The sequence below is a fragment of the Scyliorhinus canicula genome, chromosome 12 (genome assembly GCF_902713615.1).
Source record: "Scyliorhinus canicula chromosome 12, sScyCan1.1, whole genome shotgun sequence".
In the NCBI taxonomy this organism is placed as follows: Eukaryota; Metazoa; Chordata; class Chondrichthyes; order Carcharhiniformes; family Scyliorhinidae; genus Scyliorhinus; species Scyliorhinus canicula.
In genome coordinates this window covers 129,186,654-129,209,353 of record NC_052157.1, presented here as the reverse complement: position 1 = coordinate 129,209,353, position 22,700 = coordinate 129,186,654, and the positions used below count along the sequence as shown (strand labels likewise).

At 45.0% G+C, this 22,700-nt stretch overlaps 1 long non-coding RNA gene and 3 other non-coding genes across 5 annotated transcripts; all 4 read right to left on the bottom strand.

Moving 5' to 3' along the window:
* Nucleotides 1-3,603: 3,603 nt before the first annotated feature.
* LOC119974826 lies at nt 3,604-11,763 on the bottom strand. Of its 2 annotated transcripts, none has more exons than XR_005462579.1 (9): nt 11,644-11,763; nt 8,813-8,909; nt 8,478-8,521; nt 7,332-7,401; nt 6,365-6,434; nt 5,439-5,489; nt 4,942-4,988; nt 4,431-4,527; nt 3,604-3,834 (listed from the first exon to the last, which is right to left on the bottom strand). It is a non-coding gene; the product is annotated as an uncharacterized LOC119974826 (long non-coding RNA). The 2 variants fall into 2 exon arrangements; XR_005462580.1 differs by lacking the exon at nt 11,644-11,763 and adding an exon at nt 11,569-11,641.
* On the bottom strand, nt 5,068-5,199 carry LOC119975305. Its single transcript, XR_005462722.1, has one exon. It is a non-coding gene; the product is annotated as a small nucleolar RNA SNORA8 (small nucleolar RNA).
* On the bottom strand, nt 6,542-6,675 carry LOC119975308. The gene has a single exon (XR_005462725.1). It is a non-coding gene; the product is annotated as a small nucleolar RNA SNORA18 (small nucleolar RNA).
* On the bottom strand, nt 8,661-8,787 carry LOC119975309. The gene has a single exon (XR_005462726.1). It is a non-coding gene; the product is annotated as a small nucleolar RNA SNORA40 (small nucleolar RNA).
* Nucleotides 11,764-22,700: the final 10,937 nt, after the last annotated feature.

Here is a 22,700-nt window from a genome sequence, read left to right as displayed (position 1 = left end):
TGTGGAGGGTTGGGCGATTCTAGGTTTAAAAACATCACTAAAATGCCACAAACAGGTACAGAAAATAATCAAAAGGACAAGGGGAATGCTGGCCTTTACACTGAGAGGACTAGAATAGGAGGGCTTCAAAACCCTGGTTAGACCATGCTTGGGGTACTGCCCGCAGCTCTGGGCACCACACTAAGAATATGACCTTAGAGGGAGAACAGCAAAATAGATGACACAAAATAGGTTTGTATTCCCTCTAACTTAGAAGGTCACGTGATTATTTGAGCAAAAATCAAGATGTTAAAGGGCACAGGCTGGATATATGGAAACTATATCTGCTCGGCAGAGTCTAAAATTTAAAGTCAGACCTTGCACGAGTGAAATGAGTAAATGGTACTACACACTAAAGGATGGTAGAAATCTAGAATTATTTCTCCAATGGCAATTATAGGCTAATAATTTAAATCTCAGGTTGATTTATTATCCAAGGATATTGAAAGGTTATGCAGAAGTGGGTATAAAGGGTTAGTTAAGGAATCAGCCATTTCTCGGAATGGTGGAACAGGCAAAGGGACCATCTATTCCTGTTATTCATGTATCCTGATGCAAGCTCAGTCACTGATTGAGGCAATTGGGCAACTGCTGTACTGAGTCAGCCAGCCCGTTATGCTACTTATTTCGGCAGCTCCCGATTTGCTCAACCCTACCTTCATCTCCAGCTTTGATGCTTTAGTTCCCAATAAAATGATTACTCTATGCTCCCCAGGAATGACATGCTAAAGTCCAAAGGGGCAAAGTTAAAAGGATATGGCAAGGCAACTGATTAACCATCCGCCCATTCACTGCAAAATGGCCATCTGATCACTTTTATCAGACCCCGCCCGTCTACTAGCACGTCTGGCAAAACTGTCTCGGTAACAGGGGTGCCCATTTTTTCTTCGCAGGATTGGTGAGTAAATTGTGGTAAGGCATTTGGAATTTAACTAGTTAATCAAAACAAAAAAAGTTACATTTTTATAAGCTTCAAACAAGACAACTGATTTATTAGTTTATGCCCTCACGACCAAATTGAATACTGATTTAATGAGCAATCTGTCATTGACTACTGTGCCAAGCAAGAACATCTGCTCACATAATTGACAGAACAATGCAGAGCATTCTGGATAGATGCCCACCTGTCAGGAATGATCTTGATGTTTTCATTCAAGAGAAAAGCTATTGGCAGCAACATGCTGCCAACAGTGTCATGAATCAAAGAGCATATATTGATCGGAGGTCAATTTCTACAATCTGCCTCATCTGCAGTGTGAAGTCCAATCCCAAAGTAGGGCCAGGCACCAGAATTAACACCCAGACCCAGCTTCACTCACCCTCCCCAGATTGGAGGTTAACAATCCTGAATCGCAGGGAACTGCACTTTGCTCATATTACCAGCAATGCGAAGATGAGAAATGAGCATAACAGAGCAAATCCTAGCCACATTTCAAGCTAATCTCCATCAATCACAGGTTGCTGGGGCATAGAATTATCCTTGTAACTAGTCCATCTCCAGCCCCCCCCTCTCCCCTCTCCAAATGATCAATATTTTCCCAAATGCAAATGTCTGAAGCCCTCCAGTTCCAATAAGGTTCACAGCAGATCTTGGAAAAATTCAGCAGCTCTCGTGGAAAGTTTACCTTCAATTTATAAGATGTCATTTGGGATTTCATTGTACTTTTGCCAACAGCAAACCTTTTCAACCTTCCAGATCTGCAGCCATTGACCTGACTTGGAGTTTCAGTCCCAGAGGGCAGTGTTAATTTCTGCAGCTGGGACACCATTTCAACAGCCTACAAACTAAGTGTCAGGAAGTGCTCTCAAATTCTGCCTGCTGAGTCTACGATATTCTAAAACTACTGTTGCTTACATCTTTCCCCTACTGGAGAAGAATTATTTATGTCATCCAAAACCACTACCTGGTCTGACAGCAATTTCAATTTACCTATAACACTGCTCACTGGCCCACATGAAGGAACGGGGCAGGATTCTGTTTTGACTCCAACGCATAATCGGTGGATTTTCACAACAGAAACATGGACACCTGCACCGATTTTGTTACTATTAAGGGGCTTGCATCAATGCTGTGTGGAACACAAATCATTATGAAAAACTTGGCAGGATTTGCCGAGTCCTTGATCGACACACTGGAGGATGACAAGGTGCAGCCACAGATACACATTACACTTCCCCCCCGCCCCCCCATCCAAAAAGATTGCACTGGTACTGGAACATACCCATACAGCTGACATGTCGTCTATGCAACCCATGGCACCAGGCTCAAAGTGGGTTGTTAGCTGTGTACACAGCTGCATGGCTACCTTTCCCGCTGCAGCAATGGTATTCCGTGCCTGTCCACTTTGCGTGGCAACCCCCACTACCCCCCCCAGCCCTGACAGAGGCCCCTGGCCAGCAGCACAACTGTCAGCAAACTATGGCAATGTTGGATGCTTTCCATACCCTCAGCAGCCACAGTAGTTTCACGATTCTGAAACTGAACCATGTCACCAGGAACTCTGCAGAGGCAGAATCGTGGAGGCCCTGGAGAATACTGGGACAGACCCACTAATGATATGCAAACTGTTTACTGTATGTGCAGAGTGAAAAACATTGACCGTTTGAGTGACGGATAATTGTGATGTTGGCATCGGAATCTATTCTACAGCCAATTGCAAGTCCAGCAGAATCCCACCCAAGGTATTATTTACAATGTAGAGCCATGGCTAGGATTCTCCAAAATCCCAGCCAAGTGTTAACCCTGATATCAAAACCTGCACAAGCCAATATCAACAAGACTCCAGGCCCATTCTCTCCTTCCTTGGGGTGTTAGCACAGTGCCAGAGTGCTGGGTGCTGCTCCGGCACCTAAAGCCAACCCTCTCTGCACTGGCCCCCGGAGAACATGCAGAGCCCTACAGGGGCCCAGTGCCAAGAAACTGGAGGCTCAGAGTGCACCCACCGATTGGTTGCCCCCAATCATGGACCTGGCCACTGTGGAGGGCCCCCAGCCAGAACGCCAAGGTTCTGCCTGGTGCGACCACATGAATCCCACCATTGGAGCAGGTCAGGTTTCACACGCCGCCCCAATAATTCTCCGACCAAGAATCCCACCCCATATTCCTACCGAGTATCCCCACCTTACCAGCACATCTGTGGACTTGGGGGAGGAAGCTCAGGCAGACATGGTGTAAAACTGCAACCACTCAAGGTTGGAATTGAGCTCTGAGAGGCAGCAAGTGCTCCTCTCCCTTCCACCCCACCCAAACAGTCTACATTTTGTAATTGTCCCCATTGATCCAAGCACATTTCTGGCTCCTTCTCAGCCACCTACAATAAACCATCCTCATCCTTGCTCACATCAAGTCCCATTCACTTATCCACCCTGGTTTGACAGCACCTGACATCCAAAACAGTCTGGAGATTTTTTGATCCTTTTGCGAAGGTACCAAAGGGAATTTCTGATTCTCCAAAAGGACTAATTGAAACCTACTCTGAATATGCATTATCGCCTTGCAGTTGTGGCAAATATGAGAATATTTTACAATGTTAGATGCATACAATCAAGAGGCAGCAGGAAATGTAATCTTGATTAATTCCTTTATTATGCAGTACTGAAATGCAATGAATGCTAGTGTAAATTTATACAATATTTACTGAACTAGAGATGAGATTCTTTGAGTGATCCAAATGTAGCAATACAAAAACAAATTGAATTTGCACATGTACTTTACTACATGCAAAATACTGTAGAAAAGGAAAGCAATACTTTGATTTGGTATCTTCAGTCCAGCTGTCCATTGTTATAACATTCCTAAAATCAGAATAAATATAGTAAGATACAAGTTTCCAGACAAGAGCAAGAAATCAACATTCAAGACGATATGACATCAAATTGCGCTTTTTGCATTTACATGCCTAAGTCAGGTCCCACCTACGGCACGTATATTTATAACAAAATCCATTTCATTGCAGCATAACCTTTTCAGAAACTTTCATGGCATAGGTTTGTATAATCACTGTGATGCTCACATCCTTTAAGGCCAGCATTTATTCCCCATCCTAATCAGCACCAGAGGATGTTTTGAAAAATGACTAATTTAGCATGTGTCCATGTGGAGCAATCCAAACAACTGACTAAGAACAGTGTGGCTCCCACATCAGCAATCAGAAAACTCAATTTTACAGGAAGCAGGCCAGACTATTCAAGCCCCACTGTTTAAGAAGTTTTACAAAATGTATCCTATGAGCATAGACTGCAAAACATAGGTCTACAGTAACTAAACACAGGATTATACTCTTTGGTCATTGCGTTAAAGAGTTGTTGGATGTTTGCCAAAAAACCCCTCTTTGAAATGACCAGGACTGCCTTTTTAAGCAAGCACTATAGAATCTGCACACACAACTTACATTCTTCCATTAGCAGTGATATTTCCAGACATTTGAACACATGCTAATTTGAGGACACTTCACCCAACAGTCTTGTACAGGTTGTCAACTCTTTAACCTAAAGAGAACCAAAGTGAAATGGTGCACAAATTAGTAAACGTGACGTGTACTGCTTCAAAAGTAAAATCCGATTGGTATTGGTGAACAGCTCCACATGGGGATGCCTGACCGACGAGCATAACTCTACAAGTAGGGGATGTTCCCAGCCAATTGCGTTACTGACAGCAACTACAACCAGCTGGGATGGTCTTTTACTTTATGGTCATTTCCACAGCAGACCAGATACTGGAATCCTGGTAGCCTTGGTATGTGACCAGCTATGTCAAACATTATATTAATAGCATTTGCCAATTTAGCTTCAGTACTGAACTCAAATGCCACAAGGTAACTTTTTAGGCATTCAACAGGTTAACTAAACTGCTATTAATAAAACATTGTTCATAGGCTGTAGCTTCTCCTTGAACTAACATACCTGTTCAGATTCAGTGCAGTGATCCCTGCAGCCACAAGCTGATGCACCTATAAGTAAAAAGATAACAATTGAGTCACTGGCTCTACTGGAAACATGTTACATCATGACAGTTTAACGTAGTGCTGCATATGTATCAGCAAAAATTCCAGGCCAACAAGCATGATCAGCAAGCTAACCAACGATGCGAACTGAATTAGTATAGCACTGCTTGTTGAACATCCATCAGGAAGTACTGTTGGATGCAGATACAGCAGTGCAATTGAAAATTCATCAGAAGTATATATACACAAGATCAGTTCTAACGTTTCTGAAATGATGCAACATATTTGCATTCAATATTAAACATTGTTCTATAACTCGGTGCACTATTGATGGAATTACTTTAGCTGCACTTGCCAACAAAGCTAAACCAAATGTTACCACTATTTAGTATTCAGTATACACAAATCTACCAAGACGGCATTTTCCAGTGCGCTGTCAAGAACAAACCTACATACCTTATGTTAAAAGGTAGCAGGAATGGTTTTACTCCTCAGCATTCTTGACAGCTTTAGGGAAAGAGAAGACATATTAGATTCAAAATGTACAACAAAACGTGGAACAATCTTTGCTACATCGAATCACAAATACAGTCCTGTTCAGAAAATAAATTTATGTTCATTAATTTTCACATAGCAGTTGAACAGAAATCATCATTACAGAACTGCCATTACGGTAGCACAGTGGTTAGCACTGTTGCTTCACAGCACCAGGGTCCCAGGTTAGATTCCTGGCTTGGGTTACTATCTGTGCGGAGTCTGCACGTTCTCCCCCTGTCTGCGTGGGTTTCCTCTGGGTGCTCCGGTTCCTTCCCACAAGTCCCAAAAGACGTGCTGTTAGGTGAATCAGACACTGAATTCTCCCTCTGTTTACCCGAACAGGTGCCGGAATGTAGCGACTAGGGGCTTTTCACAGTAACTGCAGTGTTAAGAATAAGCCTACTTGTGACAATAAAGATTATTTGAGCAATAACCCTTCACATTAGCTGTGGCCATCTGGAAAGGAGAATGGGATACAAAAAATGGGTTGAATTAATTCTGTCGGGCTTAATACTGCAAGTAGTCCTGCAATCTATCCAGATTTAATTGTACAGCTGTCCTGTGAATGGATTTTACACATCCATTCAATGGCTTTTGGAGCAGCAACCTGCCAATGGAAGTGACATACTTTCAAAAAGCAATGTCTCACCCAAGAGGAGCAAAGGAGGCAGGATCAGTGAATATTAAGGCTGAGCTAGATTGACAAGTCAAATATTATGGGGTAGACAGAACGTAATGTTGAGGCAGCATGCGTTCAGACTAACCAAGACTGTATCAAATGACAGGGCAGGCATGAGCAGAATGGCCTCCTAATCCACATGTCAGGATAGCTTTAATCTCCTTACCCAGTTGTCAGAAATCCACCCGATCCAGGCCAAATATTGCTCCAAATTCATCTTCACAGCACCGAAAGGCCTGAAAATATGGAGAAATCTTATACACTGAAAATCCAATGTTCTCCAAATCCACCAACCCCATTCCACTTTCCTTTATGAAATACCCATGGGATAGACCCAGTAAGCAATTGTTTTGTAGTTTAATCCCACTGGTTTAACCACATAATCCAGTGAGCAAAGCAAAAACTACATATTTATTCTTTGAGGCATTTCCAACAACATAAATCTATTGTTGAGTTTCAGTTGGGATAGACCTCAGTACATCAGGTTTTAAGTAGATTGCTGGTAAAAGTGTAGAAATTTAAAGGAAAGTATATCTGATGTTATGTATACAAGACAAACTGGATCAGATAGCATCACCATACATTTTAGTTACCGTTTCCATCTTTTCTACACCAAACACCAAATAAATTAACCTAGTGATTCAGTTTTTACAAGTGACGGATAGTCAAAACAAATATCTACTTTTCAGACGATTAGGTGCACAATCATCCCAAACCACCCATACTAAATTTGACTATCTCTCCTTCCCATAGTTGGAAACAAGAGGGGAACAGGGGAGTGCCCATACAGTTGGAATTATAAACAAGTCCTGTGACCACATCAGCTCCCTACCTTTCTATCCAAACTGTAGCCACCTCACATCCAGTCATCTACCCATCACCTCTGCTTAAAAGACATGTAGCCATTCATCAATCCATCCCTCCAAAACCCTGCCCAACTGCCTTTGCAATCCCTTAAACCCCATTTTCCACACACCTTTATTCACCTGACTGAGTTGGTCTACTGTTTCTACCACCTGTACAGTACCTGCATGGTTCAATCTCCATACAATGCCACAGGATATTTTACACCCCAAAACAGATTCTGTAAATTACTTCAACAAAAAAAAGTTACCAAAGAAAGCCGAACTCACCTCCGTAGTCAAGCTGCCCTGGGATGGCCACAATTCCAATACCTGCAAAAAGCCATCTCCGTCGGAATTTCTAATGGCAGAAAATAATATTTAGATTAATTTTGCCACATTCATGGTAGATGACGATTTTGTCTGGGTCAGTCAGGTATTAATGTTCAAAAGATAGTCAGTGGGGTGTTCAGAAGGCCATGTCATTCATTGTCAATCAGAGCAGTTGAACGTTTTGGCACTCATCACAACTTAACTACAGACAAAAGCTAAAAAATTGATGAGGAGTAACAATTCAGAACTTGAATGGCAGTCTGCAATTAATTAACTCTACAGAAGAATTATACAGAAGATAATCCATGAAAGTCAAGGGAAAGCAGTGACTGCCAATTTGTAAGTCAATTTGGACATCTTGAAAAGTTCATTCTTTATTCCACTTGTGCTCTGGATGCATCAGAGCCTGTTATGGCACCTGCTCGGCCAAAGGCCGTAAGAAACTACAGCGTCCATGAACATAGCCCAGACCATCATGCAAGCCCACCTCCCATCCTTCGACTGTTTACACCCACCACTTCCTTGGGAAAGCAGGCAGAATAATCAAAGACCTCTTCCACCAGTCTGAGAACAGGCACGGAGATTCCCGAGCTTCTTCCCTGCTGTTACCAGACTTCTGAATGACCCCATGCATCTTTTCTACTGAATAGCACTACACTCCATATGCTTCACCCAATGTCTATACATTTTTTGTATGTCCAGTTTTTATGTAGAAAACGATCTTCCTGGACTGTATAGAAAAATACAGTGACAATAAATCTACATTTTCTGGGTATTTGCAGAGCTTTCTAAAGTAAAATTAAGACTGGGCACCAGCAAAGCTAAACAATTCATTAAAGCATCAATTAAATGCTTGGGGCCAAGCATATATTGGATCTTTTGGGAATATACTGCATGCAGCACCCATTGGGTAAAAAGGATTTTGGATAAGGGATGCTCAAACTGTATTTCATAACTGCTAAGATTGCTGCCCCTGACCCGATCATAAAACCTAACGTAGTCAGCAATCACATTTCACTTCCTCGTTCCCTGCTTCCCAGCAAGTTTCAGTTGAAAAATGCACATAAAATAATCTTTAGGATACAGGATAGAAAACATTCACACCTTTTAGACCATTGTGTTGCAAGGCATCTTTGCTCAGGTCCCACCTGTTTTATTAAACAGAGAAAAAAATCAAGTCTTATTAAATATTTAACTTGAACTATTTTTGCTGCTGAGTGAGGTTAAGCTCCCAACAAACCATACCAATACTTATTTTAAGCACCCAAGTAACTTAGTAGTAAAGCACTTGTCCCTTCTTTTTAGTAACACAACTGGTGGATTGTGACCAGTTGTGGGTTGCAAGAAGAGTTTACTTTTAGCACTCTATTCCAGGTTTCTGCCGTGTTAAATGACAAAACCGTGATCAAGTGCTGATCATAAAATCCAGAAGTTCTCACCTGCATTTTATCTTGGTTATCTCCATAGCTCAGTTTCTTGAACTATTCGCATTTAACCATGTCCTGCTGAGAATTGCTGAATTCCAAGTATAGCAACCTGAAATACACAATTCCAATATCTTGCAAAACATCCAATACTAAAGTACAACTAATCATAAAGTTGAACACTATCCACAACAAAATAGCTTATTTATCCACCAACTTTCACTTTTCCACCACTGGTGCACTCATGCAGTGTGCAACATCTACAAGATGCATTTGCCCAGCACCTTCCATACCCATATCAAAACGTGGGCAGCAGACACGCATCTGAAAAGCTGCCCCTCCAAGTTACACAGCATCCAACCATCCCTTCACTGTCAACATTATGAAATTCCTTATGTACATCACAGCAGCTCAAGATGTCTCATCATCACCTTCCCAAGGGCAATGAATGCTGCCCTTTCCATACCCCATAAAGAAAAGGTCTATCAGTATTTCAGTTCTCTTCAAAAAGTTACACCATTCCAAGTGGTTTGTGTGAACACAAGCCATCTGTTAATACAGAACCAGGCCAGGCAATGAGAAAAGGACCTGATGTTTCTCGACATGGGATGCTACAAAAGTCCCAACATTGGGAATGAACAAATCGTCCCTCCACCCGAGGCCTATTCAATACTGCAGTAGCACAATCATCTTTTTACTAAATGACCCCTCAATGACATTCCCTCCCATCTTCCGAAATACTGCCAACTCACCTCCCATTCTGAATACATGGTATTTGTGAATTTTAAGCAGCCAACCCAGAGTCTTTAAGCCATATTCCAGTTGTCACCACTTCACATTGCCATTCTGTACCTCCGAGTCACCAGCTTGGTGCCGACTGAGCCCCACACTAGCAGGCCTCCCCAAATTCAAACTGATCCCAGCCCCATTGAGGGACAACCACCCTTTTTCAAACAATACTAATCTTTATTGTCACAAGTAATGTGACAGCAGTGGTTACCAGTTGCTTCATAGCTCCAGGGTCCCAGGTTCGATTCCCAGCCTGGGTCACTGTGCAAAGTCTGCATGGTCTCCCAGTGTCTGCGTGGGTTTCCTTCGGGTGCTCCGGTTTCCTCCCACAGTCCAAAGATGTGCGGGTTAGGTGAATTGGCCATGCTAAATTGCCCTTAGTGTTCAAAGATTGGGAGGGTGGGGGCTTGCTTGGGGATGGTGCAGACTTGATGGGCCAAATGGCCTCCTTCTGCACTGTAATATGAAATAAATGACCCTTCTATGGAGTAGGTTTACATCAACACTACGATTAAGTACTGTAAAAAGCCCCATTAGCTCCAAAACCAGTTCTACAAGACTAAGAAACCCTCACCCCTGCATTGTACCACAAGGCAAACAATATTCTATCTTAGTTCCACTGCTGTGTGATTGGTGCACACAGCTCAAAAGACACTTTCTGGATGGACACCAATCTTTTAACACTGGGGTGGGATGACGACCTTCCAGCAATTCCAGCTGCCGCCCACCAAGGTCAGGAAGCTTGAGCAAAGGGAAACAGTGGATTCAAGACCAGAAGAGATCTGCAATAATCTGATTGAAGGCTGTAAAAAGCCCCACAAGCTCAAAACCAGTATATAAGAATATGAAACCCTCACCCCTGCATTGTACAAGGCAAACAATATTCTATCCTAGCTCCACTCTTGCTGGGAGGTGTAATTAAGCAACTGCTCGAAGGGCTGAGCTGCCTACTTCTGCCCCCAATTCCCATGTTCCTACCCACGTGGCCCCCAAGGCACATGGTGGACTGAAGTTCAGGCATGAATTACAAGGAGCGAGTCCCGAACTGCCTGGCCCGGATCCAAAACCTTAACTTCCCGGCTCAGTTGAAACCAATGCCTAGTAAATCTAACACGGCCCTTTGCAAGGCAGATATGGTGGCGGGTTGTGGATATGTCACGGGCCTCATTGTCATCAATGCCATGGTCAGTGCGCAGAGATGGAAGCAATGCCCGTCTTAGTGTAGCCGGGGTCATGGGAGAGGGGGAAGCGGCTCCATCGTAGAAGCGCCCCGATCTAAGAGACCCGGCCGAGTATGTCTAGGGAGTGGTGGGGTAGGAAACACAGAAACCCCGGGGACAGCTGGCGGGGCCGTGCAGCAGGAAATTAACTCTTCTCCGAACCCCCCCATCCCACCCGCCCCGCGAGCGGCCACCATGGGAACCCTGTAACCATCCATCCATCCCGGCGAGCGGCCACCATGGGAACCCAGTAACCATCCCCGCGAGCGGCCACCATGGGAACCCAGTAACCAACCCCGCGAGCGGCTACCATGGGAACCCAGTAACCATCCCCGCGAGCGGCCACCATGGAAACCCAATAACCATCCCCGCGAGCGGCCACCATGGGAACCCAGTAACCATCCCCGCGAGCGGCCACCATGGGAACCCAGTAACCAACCCCGCGAGCGGCCACCATGGGAACCCAGTAACCATCCCCGCGAGCGGCCACCATGGAAACCCAATAACCATCCCCGCGAGCGGCCACCATGGGAACCACCACCCCGCGAGCGGCCACCATAGAAACCCAGCCCCCACCTCAGCGAGCGGCCACCATGGAAACCCAGCACCCATCCCTACCAGCTGCCACCATGGAAACCCAGCACCCATCCCTACCAGCTGCCACCATGGAAAATTAGGCCTCCAGGAGGCACCAACCGCATAACCGGTCGTAATATTTTTTCCCAGATTAGATGGGGGTGTTAATAATCACTGCAGTCTCACTTGGTACCGCTGGGGTCTGGAAAGTGGGCCTGGATAGGCCGCCGTGTGGGGGCTCCGCCGCAACTGCCTACCTACCATCCTCTCCGTTGTCATCAGAGAAAGAGAGCGCGGGGAGCAGGGAGCGGCCCTTTTATAGGCGCCTGGAGCTGCGCAGAAACCGCCTGCAAATCGCGCCGCCCTACTCTGGTATTTTACTGTTTATAAAATAAAAGTCCAGCCTGAGCCCAGCAGTTTTTTATTCTAAGAAAAAAATAATTAATTTTTGAAAATGACCAAAATACTTTGCGCGATGTTCCCGCCGCTCCCCTTTGCCGCGCAGCCGCAGTCGTGCCCAGTTCACCTCACAGCTCAGCTGGCTGGATAGCAGGGTCATGATGTAGAGCTCGGCCAGCAGCCTGGGTTCAGTTCCCTTATCTGCTCAGGTGGTAATAATAATCTTTATTGTCACAAGTAGGCTTACATTAACACTGCAATGAAGTTACTGTCAAAATTCGCGGAGGGCCCTGCCTTGCCAGCTCTGGCCGCCTTAAAGGGGAAAGCAGTCTATGGCCATCTGGGACTATTACTTTATACGCTGAAAATTTATCCTCTTCCTATGTGCAATCACTTCCAGCAGAGTCCACATACACCAACCTAGGAAAACTAACAAAATCTACCCACATGCCACAATTAAACTGAAAGTGCACTGAGACAGGCACCTGTAACTATTTTACTTATAGGGGCAGCACGGTAGCACAGTTGCTTCACAGCTCCAGAGTCCTGGGTTTGATTCCCAGCTTAGGTCACTGTCAGTACGAAGTCTGCACGTTCTCCCCGTGTCTGCGTGGGTTTCCTCCGGGTGCTCCAGGTTCCTACCACAGTCCAAAGATGTGTAGGTTAGATGGATTGGCCATATTAAATTGCCCTTAGTATCCAAAAGGTGGGGTGGGGTTACTGGGTTGTGGGGATCGAGTGGAGGTGTGGCCCTAGGTGGATTGATCTTTCCGGTATGGACTCAAAGGACCAAATGGCCTCCTGCACTGTAAAGACTATGTCGAGATGACCGGCAGACCAAACATCTGCTTTATTGCAGACAAGGCAACTAAGAAGTATTCAGAGACATGCGGTATCCAATAGTGATGAATTTATACCTTAGTGATGGGAGATATGGCGCTGAAGAGACAAAATAATCCATCAAGATCCGAACCACACATCCTAATGTCAAAAGAATAATAATTTTTCATCTCTTTGGAGTTTTTCAGCTTGCGGATTCCAATTCTGTGATTTATTTCATGCTACAGTAGTTTCCTGGATGCATGTTGCTGTTTTTTGAACCGTGGAAAAGCAGTTGTTCTGCTGTAATGGAATGTAATACAAATTTGCAGGGTGAAATTTCTCTCATTGGTAAACTTCCTGTACAAAATTTGTGAATTGAAATTTCACACAAGGCATTCGCAATAATCGGTTTTACAAATTAAATGTCAAGTGCTGATTTAACTATCACTTGTTTTTGGGTAGGTTTAAGAGGTAAGCATGAATCAATGCAAGACAAAGAAAACAGACAAGTTATAAGGAAAAAATTACTAAACTTTGAACAATTTCCTGTGTATTTCAAACTTTAGGTGGTTAAAAAATATGGTTGGAAATGACTGTATTAGAGTCTCTAGAAATACTTTCATGTCCATGCTTGAAATATTTGAAATCAAAGAGTAAAGAACAGTACAGCACAACAACAGGCCCTTCTGCCCTCCAAGCCTGTGCCGATCATGATTCCTATCTAGACCAACCGCCTGTATCCTTCTATACCCCATCTATTCATGTGCCTATCCAGATAAGTCTTAAAGATCGCTAGCGTATCTGCCTCAACCATCTCACTTGGCTGTGCATTACACAGCCTCTGTGTAAAAAACTTTCCCCGCACATCTCCGCTGAACCTGTCCCCCCTCACCTTGAACTTGTGCCCCCTTGTGATTTTCAATTCCACCCTGGGAAAAAGCCTCCAACTGTTCACCCTATCTGTACCCCTAATAATTTTAAAAACTTCTATCAGGTTGCCCCAAGCTTCCGTCTTTCTAGGTAGAAAAATCCCAGTTTATTCAATCTCTCCTCATAGTTAATACTCTCTATACCAGGCAACATCCTGGTAAACCTTTTCTGTACTCTCCAAAGCCTCCACGTACTTCTGGTAGTGTGGTGACCAGAATTGGACACAGTATTCCAAATGTGGCCCAGCCAACGTTCTATATAACTAACATAATTTTCAAGCTTTTATATTCGATACCCCGTCATACATCCTATGAAGGCAAGCATGCCATATGATTTTTAAAAAAAAAAACATTTTATTAGGGTATTTGTACTTTATATAATAATAATAACGATAACAGCAACATAAACATGGTACATTAAACAATTCCATCCCTTTCCCATTCTTCGTACCCCTAACAGAAAGACAATAGCCTAGCACCCCACCCCCCGACCTAGATTTCTGCCTCTGCTGACATTTTAATTTTCTCCGAGAAGGTCGACAAACGGCTGCCACCTCCAGACAAACCCTAACATTGACCCTCTCAGGGCGAACTTTATTTTCTCAAGACTGAGAAACCCAGCCATGTCACTAACCCAGGTCCCTAATTTTGTGGGCTTCGGCTCTCTCCACATTAACAGTATCCGTCTCCGGGCTACCAGGGAGGCAAAGGCCAAACCATTAGCCTCTCTCACCCCCTAGACTCCCGGCTCTTCCAACACTCCAAAGATCGCCAGCTCTGGATTCGGCACCACTTGTGTTTTTTAAAATATAAATTTAGAGTGCCCAATTCATTTTTTCCAATTAAGGGGCAATTTAGTGTGGCCAATCCACCTAGCCTGCACATCTTTTGATTGTGGGGGCGAAACCCACGCAAACACGGGGAGAATGTGCAAACTCCACACGGACAGGGACCTTGGCGCCGTGAGGCAGCAGTGCCAATGCTCTGAGCCACCGTGCTGCTCTCACCACCCGTGTTTTAAGTACATTGGACATAGCCTTAGCAAAACCCTGCCAGAACCTTCTAAGCTTCCGGCATGCTCAAAACATGTGGACATGATTTGGTAGACCTCCCGCGCACCTCGCACACCTGTCCTCTACCCAAAAAATCTTGTTCATCCGGGCCACCGTCATGTGTGCCCAGTGGACCACTTTGAATTGTATCAGGCTAAGCCTGGCACATGATGAGGATGTGTTAACACTACTGAAAGCATCCGCCCACAGACCCGACTCTGTCTCTCCCCCTAGCTCAACTTCCCACTTGCCCTTTAGTTCCCCTATCCGAGTTTCTCCGACTCCATAAGTTCTTGGTAGATATCTGATACCTTCCCCTCTCCCACCCATGTTCTGGAAACTACCTTGTCCTGTATCCCCCGTGGTGGCAGGAGCGGGAAGGTCAGAACCAGCCTTCTCAAAAAATCCTGTACCTGCAGATATCTAAACCCATTCCCTGCTGGCAATTCAAATTTCTCCTCCAAAGCCTTCAAGCTAGGGAAGCTCCCATCCATAAATAGATCTCCGATCCTCTCAATTCCTGGTCTCTGCCATCTCCGGAACTCTCCATCCAGTCTACCCGGTACAAACCGATGGTTGTTGTAGATCGGGGCCCAAACCGATGCTCCCTCCGCTCTCCTATATTTCCTCCACTGCCCCCAGACTCTCAGAGCCGCCACTACCACTGGGCTTGTGGAGTACTCGGCCGGCGAGAATGGGAGAGGTGCCGTTATCAGTGCCCCCAGACTTGTGTCCTTGAATGGTGCTGCCTCTACTCGCTCCCACGCCGACCGCCACCCCCTCCCACTACCCACTTCCTGATCATGGCTATATTAGCCGCCCAGTAGTAGTTACAAAAGTTCGGCAGCGCTAACCCACCCTCCCCCCGACTGCGCTCTAATAATACTTTCCTCTCTCGCGGGGTTTTACCCGCCCACACAAAGCACGAGTCACCTTATTCATCCGTTTAAAAAAGGCTCTTGGGATGAAGATGGGGAGGCACTGAAAGACAAACAGGAATCTGAGGAGGACCGTCATTTTCACGGTCTGTGCCCTCCCCGCCAGTGATAGCGGGAGCATAGCCCATCTCCTTCATTTGTTCCACTAGTTGGGACAGGTTTAACTTGTCTCCCATTCCTGAGCCACCTGGATTCCCAGATAGCGAAAGCTCCTTCCTACCATTCTAAACGGCAGCTCTCCCAGTCTCCTCTCCTGCACTCGCGCCTGGATCGTGAACATTTCGCTTTTACCCATGTTCAATTTATACCCTGAAAACCTGCCAAATTCCCCCAAAATCCGCATAATTTCCCCCATCCCCTCTAACGGGTCCGAAATGTACAGGAGCAGGTCATCCGTGTAAAGCGAGATCTGGTGTTCCACTCCACCCCCCCCCCCCCCCCCCCCCCCCCCCCCCCGAACCAGCCCTTTCCAGTTCCTAGAAGCTCTTAACACCATAGCCAATAGCTCTATGGTCAGAGCAAACAACAACAGGGAGAGGGGACACCCTTGCCTTGTCCCTCGGTGTAGTTTGAAATAGCCCGACATCAACCAATTCATGCACACATTTGCTACTGGTGCCTGATACAGCAACTGCACCCAGTCAATGAAGCCCTGACCAAACACAAACTTTCCTAACACCTCCCACAAGTAATTCCACTCCACCCGATTAAAAGCCTTCTCCGCATCCATCGCAACCACCACCTCTATCCCCCCCATCCCCACCCTCTAAGGGCATCATGATAACGTTTAAGAACCTTCTAACATTGGCCATAAGTTCATATGCTTTCTTTACCACCTTTTCCACCTGTACTGCCACTTTTAAGGATCCGTGGACCTGCACGCCCAGAGGTCTCTGTGTCTCTATGCTCCTGATGGTTCTGCCATTTATTTTGTAGCTCCCACCTGTATTGGATCTACCAAAATGCATTAACCCGCATTTATTCAGGTTAAATCCTTCCAGGGAAACAATTTTTGTAAAGCAATAATTTAGGAATAGCCAGTTAATTAATACCTTTGTTAAAATAGCAGATAGAGGAATGACATACAACTGTCAGTATGGTCTGATTGGCTCGAATGACCTGTTCCTGTATTGGATTTCCTGTGTAATGATCAATGACTGCTTTCCAGCTCACACTGCTCTTTGAGTAGTGAGCCACTCAAGATACTCGGGCAGCGTCTTGATGGAGACAAGGGGGGTAGAGAGGTTTAGAGAAGGAATCCCAGAATCAGAGTGAGAAACAGTTGCAGCCAAAGACATCATACAAGTAGGTGTATTTCAGGAAAAGCTATACAGCGTGAAACCCTTGGCCAAAATCCACATAAGGATCTGCCTAGATTGGTGTGGGTGGCACGGTAGCAAAGAAATGGCAGAGGAACTGAATAGCTATGTTGCTTCAGAGTACCAGGGACCCGAGTTCGATTCCTTGCTTGGGTCACTGTCTGTGCTGAGACTGGATGTGCTTTGATTGAACATTGTTAGTCTTTCGGTTGGAGGCTAGGCTGAGTGGAGGAGCAGAGCGCTTTCCTCCAAGTGGTCTTATATCGGGATTTCCAGACCGTACTCCTTCTTCAGGCATGGGCTCCCCTGTGGATACAGTGTCCCGTCTCTTATGAGGTTATGCAGTTCTATCCGTGATATCCTTTTTGTGAAAGTGTATTTTGCTAGACCTTGTATGATGTCCATTGACTAATCCTGGTGTTGCTCTCAAAGAACAAAGAGCAAAGAAAAGTACAGCACAGGAACAGGCCCTTCGGTCCTCCAAGCCTGCGCCGACCATGCTGCCCGTCTAAACTAAAATCTTCTACACTTCCGGGGTCCGTATCCCTCTATTCCATCCTATTCATGTATTTGTCAAGATGCCCCTTAAACGTCACTATTGTCCCTGCTTCCACCACCTCCTCTGGCAGCGAGTTCCAGGCACCCACTACCCTTTGTATAAAAAACTTGCGTCGTACCTCTCCTCTAAACCTTTCCCCTCGCACCTTAAACCTATGCCCCCTAGTAATTGACCCCTCTACCCTGGAAAAAAGTCTCTGACTATCCACTCTGTCTATGCCCCTCATAATTTTGTAGACCTCTATCAGGTCGCCCCTCAACCTCCTTCGCCCCTTTAACCCTCTCTTTCTGCTGATACAGCCTCTAATTCATTATATTTAATTCAAGAGGGTTTCCCTTATTTTGCCAGGGGTGCAGAGGAGAATCGTGTCCCTTCCCGAGACATCCCCTGGATGGGTATCTTGATGATTATTCATATCCTTGTGGTGTGGTTTCCTCAGTGGAAAATGATTTAAGTTTTCCGGTATTGGTAGGGCCAAAACGGTGCCTCTGATTTGGCTGGAGAGGAATGAGGTCTGTTGTGTAGTGAGTCTTGGCATGGTGTAAGTATCCTTTACTGCCTCCTGTTTACAAAAGTGTACATTGCCAAGCCACGTCTTGAACCGATGGTAGCAGCCTGTTTCCCTCCCTGCTCCCGCTTCTCCTCGGGCATCCATTCATGGCTTGGAGATATAGGGAGGCTGGGTTAGGTATTGCTTATTGTTTTACCTCACAAGGGATCTCTCATATTGTGTAGCTTTCTCTTTTTGCCTTATGGAGGAGGTTGTGCACCATAGAGCAACGTGCTCATGGCTTTATCCTGTTACCGTGAGATGGCCTGCTCTTTTTGATATTTTTTATCCTTTCATTTTCCATATGAGGGGAGATGCTGACTATGATGATGATTTTGTTTGACAATTTAAACCAATTGTGTGGCTATTTGTTTGTCTTCTCTGTGTATATATATGTGGAATAATGATCGCTCAGTACTGTGCCAGATTTTGGAGATGTGTTGCATCATTTAGAAAAATTAATTTAGAGTACCCAGTTATTTTTTACCAATTAACGGGCAATTTAGCGTGGCCAATCCTGCACATGTTTTTGGGTTGTGGGGGTGGGACCCACGCAGACACGGTGCCAATGTACAAACTTCACAAGGACAGTGACCCAGGGCCAGGATCAAACCTGGGTCCTCGGCGCCGTGAGGCAGCAATGCTAATCATTGCACCACTGTGCTGCTCCTGGGATGTGTTGCACCTTGTGGTGATATGTAAAATATCCCCTTGGACCTAGTGGGCACGATTCTCCGGTTGCATTACGGTCAAGCGAGAGCACAACGCGGCCGGAGAGTGGCGGGAGAGGCTTCCAGCGGACCTCCCGACAGCCTCCATGATGCCTGGATGGCATTACCAAGTCAGCTGCCACACTGCCTGGGTGCCAGGGTGGCTGTACAAAGGTGCCCGAGTGGCACTGCCAAGGGTCAGGGGGTGAGGCGGGCCATGCCCATAAAATGAGGGGGGAGGGGTTGAAGCGTGGGAGAGTGCAGGGCAGGTATGTAGGGGCCTCTGGAAGGTTGGGGGGGGGATGATGGATGGGGGTCCTAGAAGGAAGGTGATGCTGTGAGGGGATTGGCGAGCCTGAATAGAGGGGATCACAGGGACCCCATAGCGGGGTCACCTTACTTGGGGGGGGGGGGGGGTGGTGTTAGGTAGTATACATGTGTGTGGGGGATGACATTGCCCATGGGTGGGGGAGCTCATGGGCATCACGGTAGAACAATGGTTAGCACTGTTGCTTCACAGTGCCAGGTTCAATTCCTGCTTGGATGACTGACTGTGCCAAGTCTGCACGTTCTCCCCATGTCTACATGTGTTTCCTCCGGGTGCTCTGGTTTCCTCCCATAAATCCCGAAAGACATGTTTTGTTAGGTGAATTTGACTTTCTGGATTCTCCCTCAGTGTACCCGAACAGGCGCCGGAGTGTGGCGAGTAGGGAATTTTCACAATAATGTCATTGCAGTGTTAATGTAAGCCCAGTTGTGACAATAATAAAGATTGTTATTATTAGAGATCGGGCACCCTTTCAAAATGGCGGCCTGATCTCAGAGTTCAGCTCCCCAGTGCTAAATAAAATTCTAAGTGTGGGCTAAACTGGTGAGAAACTCCCCAGGGCCCAAAATAGTGACTAAGTGTCATTGAATAGCGGTGGGGAACTTGCTGGAACTCTCTGGAAAAACCCGTCACAAATTAACTTAGAAATATTTTGGCAAAATCTTGCCCAATGTCTTCAGGAATTTTTCCTGTATTTGATTTTCTTCATTGTGAGATTAAAACATTATTAACTGGCTCCTGCAGAGGTACAGGCAAGTCTCATATCCAAGAATAGGATGTTATAATGTGTCACTGGTGCTTCTGATATAATTGGAGTTGGGAAGGTTTGTACGCGCCTGAACAGCCCCAAAGATCCCATTTGATATTTTCTTTGGCTGTATGAGCAATCGCTACACGTGAATCACTACACATGGTTTCATGACTTTCTCCTCTTCTCCCCCAGTCTCTCGCTTATCTGTCCACTGTTTTCCCTTGTATAATCTGGAGCACCAAATTTAATGATTAAGCTGAACCAACTGTGCTGGTGTTCTCATGTCTTTTTCTGTCTGTTTAACTGGGGGTGGGGGATTGTTCTGTATTCACGTACACAAGCATTTATGGTGCACTGTACCAGTTTTGAGGGTTTGTTACGATATTCGTCAAAATTGAAAAACTCTTAATAAAAATACTTATTTTTTTAAAGTATTTGTTTTTAAGATTGTTACAGTATGTATGAGATTATCAAAGGAATATGCATTTATGCAGCACCTTTTATGTTTGTAGCATGTCCCGAAGTCCTTGGCAGTTAATAAATAGCCACTAGTTTGAGCACAGCAAGCCCCTGACAGAATAACAAAATTATTGATAATTTCCGTTTGAGGTACAACTGTCTCTCACTTCTTAAATTAGTACTATGATATATTTTACAGCCATGTGAATAGGAATCTAGGGCCTTAACGATGGCACCTCTGACAGTGCACCACTTTCTTAGTGCACCACTCTTAGCACCATACTGGATATGTTGGCCGAGATTTCACAGGAGCAGGGATTGAACCTATTACCTTTTGACTCAGTGGTAAGTGCCAGTTCTGGGTCACGCTGGCACAGTTTTCACCAATGCAGTTCCTCAAATTGAAATGAAAAGTAATCAAAACCTAAAATGTGCAAAAGGTATCAAATGTACAACTTGATTGCAACCAAGGGCAGCACGGTGGCGCAGTGGGTTAGCAGTGCGACCTCACGGTGCCGAGGTCCCAGGTTCGATCCCGGCTCTGGGTCACTGTCCGTGTGGAGTTTGCACATTCTCCCCGTGTTTGCGTGGGTTTCGCCCCCACAACCCAAAAATGTGCAGGGTAGGTGGATTGGCCATGCTAAATTGCCCCTTAATTGGAAAAAATGAATTGGGCACTCTAAATTTAAAAAAAAACTTAACGGCAACCCTTGTATGTGAACGAGGGTGGGCAAGGACAGGAGACCAACTAGTCAAAGCACTTTACAGAATAAAATAAAAGCAGCCAGTTCATCCAATTCTAACACCAATAAGATGATTGGTACCCTGAGATAGAAATTCTTGGTTAATATTTGATCATTCAAAATTAGAAGTGTTTAACTCAGGGGTGGGCAAACTACGGCCCGTGGGCCGCATGCGGCCCGCCAAAGGTCTTTATGCGGCCCACCAAGATCAAGTCATTTAAAAAAAAAATTAAAAAAAATTTTTTTTTTTAATTTTAAGGTTAATGGGGGGGGTTACTGGTATAGGGTGGATAAGTTGACTTGAGTAGGGTGACCATTGCTCTGCACAACATGTGTTTCATGTGAAGTTTCTACTTTAAAATAATTAATAAAAATTAATTGCTTTTTTTCTTTAAAAACCTTTTATTTTGGCTATTTTAAATATTAATTATTTTACTTAATATACTATGCGGCCCTTTAAAATTGTGAATTTCTGAATGTGGCCCTTGCATGGAAAAGTTTGCCCACCCCTGGTTTAACTTATACACTGTACAATTGCTTTGGTTTGACTATGTCTGGGAGTTTAATGGAATTAATTATAATTGAATAATAGCTGAACAAAGAAAAAAATGACCTTTCAAATTTATTTCTTGAATCTCAATACCAGTGGATGACAAATCAAAATTTCCCACACACAAAAGGGATGAAATGGCTATTCCGTGAATCATAACACCGTTCTCCAGATTACTTGATTCAAGCCAGTGTTAAATCTTTCTTGATCTGCATTATCAAAGACTTCAATAGATGAGAGACAAGAGCCCAGATTCCTTACACACAAGATCCATCGAAGTTCCCATGGGTTCAGAAGAAATTCCAACCTTTATAATGCAGGGTTGAAGCTGGACGACAGCTCAAAGACCTTTGCAAAAGTAAGACATTGAGGAGAAGACAACACAGTAGGGTTTTGGTATCAGTAGGAGAAAAATGGGGTGGAATCAGGCACTGTTGTGGAAGCTGAAAGCATTTCCTGACATAATAAGAACATAAGAACACGGAGCAGGAGTAGGCCATCAGGCCCCTCGAACCTGCTCTGCCATTCAATAAGATCATGGCTGACCTTTTTGTAGACTCAGCTCCACTTAACCGCCTGCTCACCATACCCCTCAATTCCTTTACTGTTCAAAAATCTATCGATCTTTGCCCTAAAAAAATTCAACGATATAACCTCAACTGCTTCACTGGGAGGGAATTCCACAGATTACCTTTGGGTGAAGAAGCTCCTCCTCAACTCAGTCCTAAATCTGTTCCCCCTTATTTTGAGGCAATGCCCCCTAGTTCTAGTTTCACCCGTCGGTGGAAACAACCTCCCTGCTTCTATCTTATTTATTCCCTTCATAATTTTATATGTTTCTGTAAGATCCCCCCCCCTCATTCTTCCAAATTCGAATGAGTATAGTCCCAGTCTACTCAGTCTCTCCTCATAAGCCAATCCTCTCAATTCCGGAATCAACCGAGTGAATCTCCTCTGCGCTCCCTCCAGTACCAGTATATCCTTTCCCAAGGAGACCAAATCTGTACACAGTACTCCAGGTGTGGCCTCACCAGCATCCTATACAACTGCAACATAACCTCCCTGTATGTAAACTCCATCCCTCTCGCAATGAAGGACAAAATTCCATTTGCCTTCTTAATTACCCCACCTGCTGCACCTGCAAACCAACTTTTTGAAACAGCAGGTGTCTCAAATGTTGATGTGGGAGAAATGGGGTTCAATTCATGG